An 8,414-nucleotide genomic window follows, 5' to 3' on the forward strand; every position below is an offset into this window, starting at 1 on the left:
GTATTATTGTTCTAGAAAGCTCTGCATCTCCTGGAAGGGGAGTTTACAAGAAGTAAAGGGGGAAGAGGATAGAGGAGGGGGGGGGGGAGTATCTCCTTCTTCTCCTTTCCCTTTCTTCACCTCACATCCTCCCCCCATCACCCCTCCACCCTCAGCAGCTCAGGCCTATTTGCATTCCTCTCAGTTAATAAGTGTTTGTCTGATCCCTGGCGGGGGGTGTAAAGATCACCCCACACAAACACCTCCTCCTCCCACCTGACTCACCCAGCTGTAAAGACAACAGGAGTGATGCTGCGAGGAACAGAGGGGGAGGAGGGGGGAAGGCGTCATACACGCTGCTCAGCCATTCACTTTATAACAACCAGCAGGCTGCAACATTACATTCAGTACTGTGGACAATCCCCACAGGAGCAATTTGGGGTGAAGTGTCTTGCCCAGGGACACAACGACATGCTGCAGTGGGACTCGAACTTGCTATCCCCTGATTTGAAGTCCAGCACACTATCCACTGAGCCACAGCCTCCTACATGCAGGGTAAACACACGGCTGAAATCCATGTAAAGGAAAAATCTAAAACAAACATTCAGGTGTTCATTTTTATAACTTATGCTGTTTGGGTCGTAGATAATTTCAACAAGAGTTAGCGCGAGATGATGCCATGTTTGCAGCACAAGCCCACATTTAATAAGATCATGCCTCATATGCATATTTAAACATAACATGTCAGAACACTTGTAATACAAAAAATAAGTGTCCTAATGTTAGTAGTCATCTGGGGAAGTTTTGTGGTGACCTCTTTCGGTTACATCTTTTAAACAAATATTACAGTACATATCTTTAAAGGCTGTTTTCTCCAATGAGTTTTTTCTCTCTCTCAGCAAATCTCCACTTCAGTAGCACTTACATACAGCAACAGTTTCATTCCAATCTATATTCTGAAGCTTTTTACAGAGGGGTTTGTTCACATATCACTTAGAGCCTGATTACAAAGAGATATCCAAAATCCCAGAGGTAAAAAACTTTCACCCTAACATGTGAACAATGTGTATATCTAGACATTTCACCCTGTTCACTTGTATCGCAAAGGTAAAGCCATAACTGGCATTTTACATAAATAACAATAGCCATGGTTTCCTTGTGTTCAAAGTTAAAACCTTCTGTCAGCTTAAAGTGTCTGTTGGCTGCGGCGTCACTTTCCTCATGTCAAGTCAATCATTCCTCAAGTAAACAGGTTATTAGATCACATATTAAACCCAAACTAAGTCTCTGGCGTGGTTTTTTATCCTGATTTCGGGGAAAGAGCAGGGCAATGTCATAGCCTTTTCATTTGCAGGACTTTACTGGCTACTAAGGCCCCTTTATAGTGAGCAAACTATGTTTTTCTTTCACAGATTTTGAACACCAAAAATGATGGCTATTACATTTTTAGTAGTAACATTTATTAGGATCACCTATGGAGTCTGTTACTCACATTAACAAAGAATATAATGTCAAGTCAGGGTTTTTTTCCTGGATAGGTGAAATGCAGTCGAGGACGAGGGAGGGCTCCTCAAACAGAAGCTGGAGCGGTGATAAAACACGGCTCCATATGAAATCAAAAGCTGCCATTTAACAGTCCTGCTGCAGCACACTGATAGCAGAGAGAGAAAAGAGCAGGTTGTTAAAGAGCAGGGCCAAAAGACGGATGGACTTTATTGAATTTGGGAAATTCTTCTGTTACAGCAGCAGCAGCAGCAGCAGCAGCAGCAGCAGCAGCAGCACATTTGACCTTATACAAGAGCAACAAATAAAGTTAAGTAAAACTACAAATGTATAGTAAATACATACATATCAACATTAGAAATAGTTTCTATTAGATACACAATATCAATTATAAAGAAACAAGTTGGAGCACACAATATAACTCTAAAATACAAACATAGGATGGATTCTACAAACATTACACAAGTGGGCAAAGAAAAAACCTCAAATGTAAATGTTAAAACATCCCGACTGTGAGCTGGTTGTGGGAAATGGAATCTTCCTGGAAGCCGCCTCTCCCACGTCCACGTCCACTCCGATCAGCTCATTCTGCTGACGCACTGAAACACAACAGAGTCTTTGCTGGGGGTGTGAGGGCCGTGCCGAGCATTGGGGGGGGGTCCGGGCCCCGCACCAGGTCTGACGGGGCGTGCCTGCAGGCAGGGTGCCTTTTGTGGCCGGCGTCGCCCCGGCAGCTCACCTATTGAGGGGAGAGTCTAAGATATGTAAAGCAGCAGTTGGAAGAAACAAAGACATAAAGAAATCAAATGAAAGTTTGGGAAGGAGTTAGCGCAGAAAGTGTCCTCTGTGCTAAATGCTTATGCTCTGGGCCAAGCTGATGGGTGCTGAAAAACGGAAAAAGAAAGGAGTGATTAAAGAGACGCAGAGGTATTTTTCCTTTTCTCATTGAGCTGGTCCAAGTCCTGCAGCAGGCGGCTGGGTGAGGCCCCCCCACCCCACAGCATTCAGAGGCAGGCCTGGGCATGCCCGGATGCCAAGGTCAAACTGTGGCCGTCAAGAACGCACACAGGGATCAGCCTCCCCCCCTCAGCCTCCCCCCTCAGCCTCCCCCCTCCCCCCAACCACCACCACCACCACCACCGCACCCAGCTGCATGCACGGCTCGGTTTGTTTGTTCAGTGGATTCCCTCCTTTTGCATCAGCATCCCTCCTCTTTGGAGCAGCACACGCAGGTATTAGGTGACCTTTTCTGTTAGTGATGTGCAAGAATGAACAAACGTATATTTTTCAATTCAATCTTTTTGAACACATTTTTTTTAAACAATTGTTTTTAGTGTCCAGCATGTACCGACTTCTCCCATCTTATTTGCTGTACTGGCTACTACTGAGAATATTCTCCTCAGATAGTCCCATTTCAGGGGTTGGGAAGTTTCATGAGCTGTAAGTCATAATGAGGAAAGTTTAAAGTATGTATGTGACGGGCTCATGGATCAGATGAGCCAAGAATACATTTTTCCAACACCACTTGAATGTAGCACAAACACCCTTTAGATCATTGTTCAGTGACATCTATGTGACAGCGTATCGATTACCCTACCTATAAATGGGATGCTAAATAAAGCATACTGATGAATATTTTATTATTTAAATGTATTCATGATGACTGTTATTGTATAAGAGAAGTTTTAAGGGAGCACGAACATGTGTACTATAACAGACCAAGGATTAACTGACGCCATTTCATGACAAAATAAGGGCTCAATCAATTCTAAAGGCTTGATTAATTGACATGAACCAACTTAAATTGATACTGTGAAAAGGGTTGGTTGCACATGCCTACCACCCGGTTGATTTCGTGATTTCGTAAAAACAAAAATGTGTTTGTTCTTCTTTTGCACATCTCTACTCCCAGCAGCACCATGTGGCTGTCAGTGTCAGAATGTCACCTTATATATAGACCATCAATATACAGTATGTTACTCTAATATATGTGGATTGAGATTTTAAAGAGCCATGTCATTGCCTTGTCAGCGCATGAGAAGCATCTGAAGCACACAATGCACATATCTGGTGTGAAATGTCGCTGACGTCGCAGTGTAAGCTGAGAGTATGTTTGGTAACTGACTCGAGTGTTTAGACCACATTGTTCTGTCCCTGCAGTGAGTCACTAACCTTTAAGTTACCTGGGGAGCAAAACACTGCAGACGACAACAACAAGCAGGAAAAACATCTGACATATTAAAAGCAACTTTAACGACATTCAAGTTTTAGTTGAAGTTTCTCAAGCGTGAGCTGCTACACAAGTGGCACCATTTACAAGCCTGTCTGTCAAATATGTTTATATATACGTATAGGTATATGTATATGAAGTTGATATACTACTAACAGAAGTAGTGTTGATGCACTTCATGTATAGGTGCTTTGTACTTTGTTTTAAAATATGCTTTATGAATCTTACTCACGTACCTACTTATGTAAGATATTCATGAAAAGTAGTTCAAAAAAGAAAAAAGAACAAATTGAAATTCTGATGAAATAATAGAATTCGAAAAAGTTCAATTCTAAATGGACTTATTACTGGTTATAAATAATCCAAAGAAAATTCAAATACTACACAATTTTTTGCTATCACATATTTAGACCTTTTGACCATCTTAAGCATGAGTCTGTCGTCCTTCCCTCTGCTTGCATAGCTCACATGCAAACACTTGGGGTCAAAGAGGTCAAATTACAATAAACAAGCAACAGTGACCTAAAAAGAAAAAACAATTCCTTTCCTTTTATTGACCAAAAATGTATCGCAGGGTCAGTAGTTGACTTATCAAAAAAAACATTGAGAAGAGTAATCCTTTTCAACAATAGGTCATTAACATCCGCCTCCATATTGACCAAAATAAACGATGAATTATAATAATATTCCAAACTTTTTTAGGTTTAGAAACAGTCTGGAATGTTCATTATATCTAAAGTTACGATACAAATTGTCATATTGTGTTTCAAACAAAAAAGCATGCTACTTTAACGCCTTTTGGTGTCAGGTCCTGGCATTTAGGATTTGCACCACTTAAAACCCCCGTTTCCATTCTCAACTTGTCACAAACAAACAAATTGCCAACGAGCTACGGGAAGGCGGTGGTACCCCCGTCATGGCATGCTTCCTGCTTGCTCTATGCATGCGCCCCCCCTCGCCTAAACCAAACAGAGTATTTCTAGTAAGAGAAAGTGTCAAATGATACTTGTTGTGTTCGACAAGTGAAAGGAAACTCAGAAAATGATTTCAGATTCAGTGGTCTCCTGTGTTAGTCTCCTGTTAGTTAGTTCGATCCATTCCTGTCTACTATGTCGCTCTTTAAATACGTCCCGTGTATAGTAATACACTTTCAAAATGACTTGAGAAATTACGATCTGATAAAACTGTATTGTCCAATTTTAGTGGACAAGGGGCATGCTGAACTCTCCTTCCCTGCTCTCTGTGGAAGTTTACTGGTCACTCCAGAACAGGCTTTGTCATGCCGCTCTCCTCCTGAAACACCTACAAAAGAGCGTCCCCCCGCTCGGCGTAATGAATGAAGAGGCCCTCCCACTGTTTCCCTGGGTATTGTCTCCATGTTGTTACACCGAGTTTGTATTGCTCGCTAAGCCTGTGATGGATGTCGGATTACCCCTTGGCCTGTGTCTTCCTGACAAAGAAGGCATCAGCCTGCACTGCAACAGAGGACACACACAAACACACACAGGCAAACATGCAGACACACACGACCCAAACATACACCCACCATCACCCTGAAGATCCCGCATACAATGATCTACGAATCTCTGTCGTGACCCAGACACCCCGAACTCATCCACACATATGGCACTGACAGGATATTCATGTGTTCTATAGACAACTGTCATGTTTTACTGCATTTTAATAGACTTTGGCATGTAGATATATTGTATCAATCCTATTTGTTAAGCATTTAGGAAATTATGAAATTTTTCTTTTCAAATGTTGTTCTTAGTTTGGGAACAACAAAACGCAAAACGTCTTGTGAATGGAGATTGTACAGTCCACATTTCAAAAGAGAAGATAAATAGGTAAACATTTTAACAAAAATGGCTAAAAATATGCCATTACTTAAAGCAGGCAAATTCTTATAAACAGAGACACAATTAAGCTAAATAAAATTATGAATCGCCATGATGAATGCAACCACAAAACCAAAGAAAGTGTCTGTAAATGCAGGAGGGAAAATGTAATGAAAAGTGAATGTTTAAATCAATCGGTTGATAGGATCTTTTAAGTGTATTGAAACCTGTTTAACCCACCACCAAAACTTTTTTTAAGTATTAGAAGTCCTTTCAGAGCAGAGTTTAAGCAAACAGAAAATAAACTATAAAACTTAAGAGCTACTCAGATGTATTTTATGAAGTTGAGTTTTCATGATGAGATAAAATGCATTTTCACCTCCAAAGAAACACAAACTGTTGTCCACCTTTATTATGACTGGGAATGTGTCTATTTACCTTCCTTTTGGGGCCAGATTACACCTTCTGAAAATATTCCCAAAACAAAAAGTTGGTTTTCGTCATATTTCTAGTCTAGTATGGAGTCCCACAAGGTTCTATACTGGGTCCTCTCCCTTTCTTTCTTTAGATGCTCTTTAATGGTCACAAAACACAACCTCTTTTGTTACTGTTATACTGATGACATTCCCATCTACCTGGAGAAATATTTAGATCCTTTACTTCAGTAAAAGTAATATACAACAATTTTTAAATAACCTGTTACAGTAATAGCTATAACTATACCACTATATTAACGGATGAAGGATTTTATTCATTGGATGTCTGAATCTTTAGTTTTCAGATAAACAAGGGAGAAACATGTTGCATCTTAAAACTGCTTTAAAAAGCTGACTGCAATGATGAACTCCCATAATCCCAAACTGCTTCCCCATGTCACCTAACTAGTTGGTATTTGTGTTAAATCCTCCATTGACGCTATTTCTTTCTTTATTTTTGCTTTTTCTTTTCTTTATTTTTTCTCTTTTGTTCTGTAAAGCACTCTAGATTAACTGTGTTAAGTGTAAAGTGATATATAAATAAAGTGAAGCTATCATGCTGAAGAAAAAACTGACAGAAGGGGGCCAGGAGCCTCACTTTGGTAAGGTACGCAAACTTAAAAAAACAAAACAGCTCTGTAATAAAGCTGGGGCTCCTTCCAGGCCCTCTTTCTCCACCATCCCTCCACAGCCCTAATCAACCTCACAGCCTCCGTAAGACAACCCCCTCCCTACCCCAGCCCTACATGACAATAGCACCAGCAGTTACCCAGGAAACAGGTCTTTCATTAGCTGTGTGATAAAAAAGATGTATACCCGTCTCCTCTCCATCCACTTTTTCCACATCTTGTTTTTTTCTGAAAGATCCTGCAGATAAGCTTCATCTCTCAAGGGCTCACAAACATTATTTTCTTTTCTAAGACTTCCTCCACAGGAATACCAGTCAAGTCGTGGGGCAACGGAAACAGACAGGTCCAGACTACTGAGAAATGATATTTTCATGAGTTTCAGACCTCCCAGTGCCAGTGTCTTTGAATTATCTGTCTGGACTTTAACACAATATACTATTCTCTCTCTCCTTCACTCTGTGACTCACATGCTAACAAGAACTATATTAACATGCACATAGACATTCCACTTAAAGACCAAATGGGGAAATATTCAACATTTGATATGGATCATGGATTATTTGGGATTATTCCATATTTCTTCTTTATGTAGCTTAATCTGAAAAAGAAATGCCGATATTATTCTGTTTTTTGGAGCATTCTTTGGACATGTTTACATCACATTCACAATATACTGTACAGTATATCGCAATTATGGTTTTTATTTGAGTTTGCAACACACAGCCTCTTGCCTGTTTAGGGTCAGCTCTGTATGTTGGATACAAAACAAACTGGCCAACAGTTTGCAAACCTTGGGTTGAGAAGCACGTTTAAAGAAATAAAAATGAGAAACAAACTTACTTTAGCAAACATGAGCAAAACCAAGGATATCAACGGGTTTCTGAATATGCTCTAATAACACAAAGCCTATCTTCTCTAGAAGGGGGTTGAAGGAGTGATAAAGTAGGCTGTGTTTGCATGGTCATAGGAGCACTGTTGTAAAACTTAAACATTTGTTATTCATATCCTATTTTAATTCCTATTCGGAACTATGACAAGGGGACATACTACAGTAACAGTAGTGTAATGTAATATAATGTAGTTTTGTGAAGAATGCATGGCTGCATTTATAAGTAAATATTAGTGGAATATTCATTGTCATTTGCCATGTAAAGCCATGTGAACACTTAACTGAGGAATTGTGAACATTTTCATCTATTTACTTACCGCGCATACCAGATTATTTATGGAAAACGTCTTTTACGTCCTAGTTAAAACAAACGCTTCAAATAAAAGTTGTTATATCAATCCATTTTAGGAAAAAAACTGTGCATTTGTGGCATAGAAAATCAAACAAATTACGAAATAGGGATACAAGAGGGCAAACTATTAGTATCTTCTTGCCTCTTTTAGAATGAACCTGACCATCTTCCCTGGTGTGGGCATTTAGCACTTTCAGTTTGCAGCGTTTCTGGGTTGGAACAAGCGCTAAGGGTTAGCATTTCACCAGGAGGCTCTTCTTACCTGCAGCCATCAGCGAGGCCAGGGAATAATACCTGCATCGGGTTACCTTGGGCCTCTCATCTAACCAGCCTGCCACATTATAATTATGAGCCCTGCAGTCCAGCTGGAGCGCTAGGCCCAGCAGGTAATAGCTGTCCAGGGGGGAGGAAGGGGAAACGTCAGCTCTCCTTTCCAGGAAAAAAGCGCTTGGGCTTGGGCATGAACATGCAGGATCCTGCTCTTCCAGCAGCGTGTTGGGTGTCCATCATACAGA

Source organism: Gymnodraco acuticeps, unplaced genomic scaffold (genome assembly GCF_902827175.1).
Source record: "Gymnodraco acuticeps unplaced genomic scaffold, fGymAcu1.1, whole genome shotgun sequence".
Lineage (NCBI taxonomy): Eukaryota > Metazoa > Chordata > Actinopteri > Perciformes > Bathydraconidae > Gymnodraco > Gymnodraco acuticeps.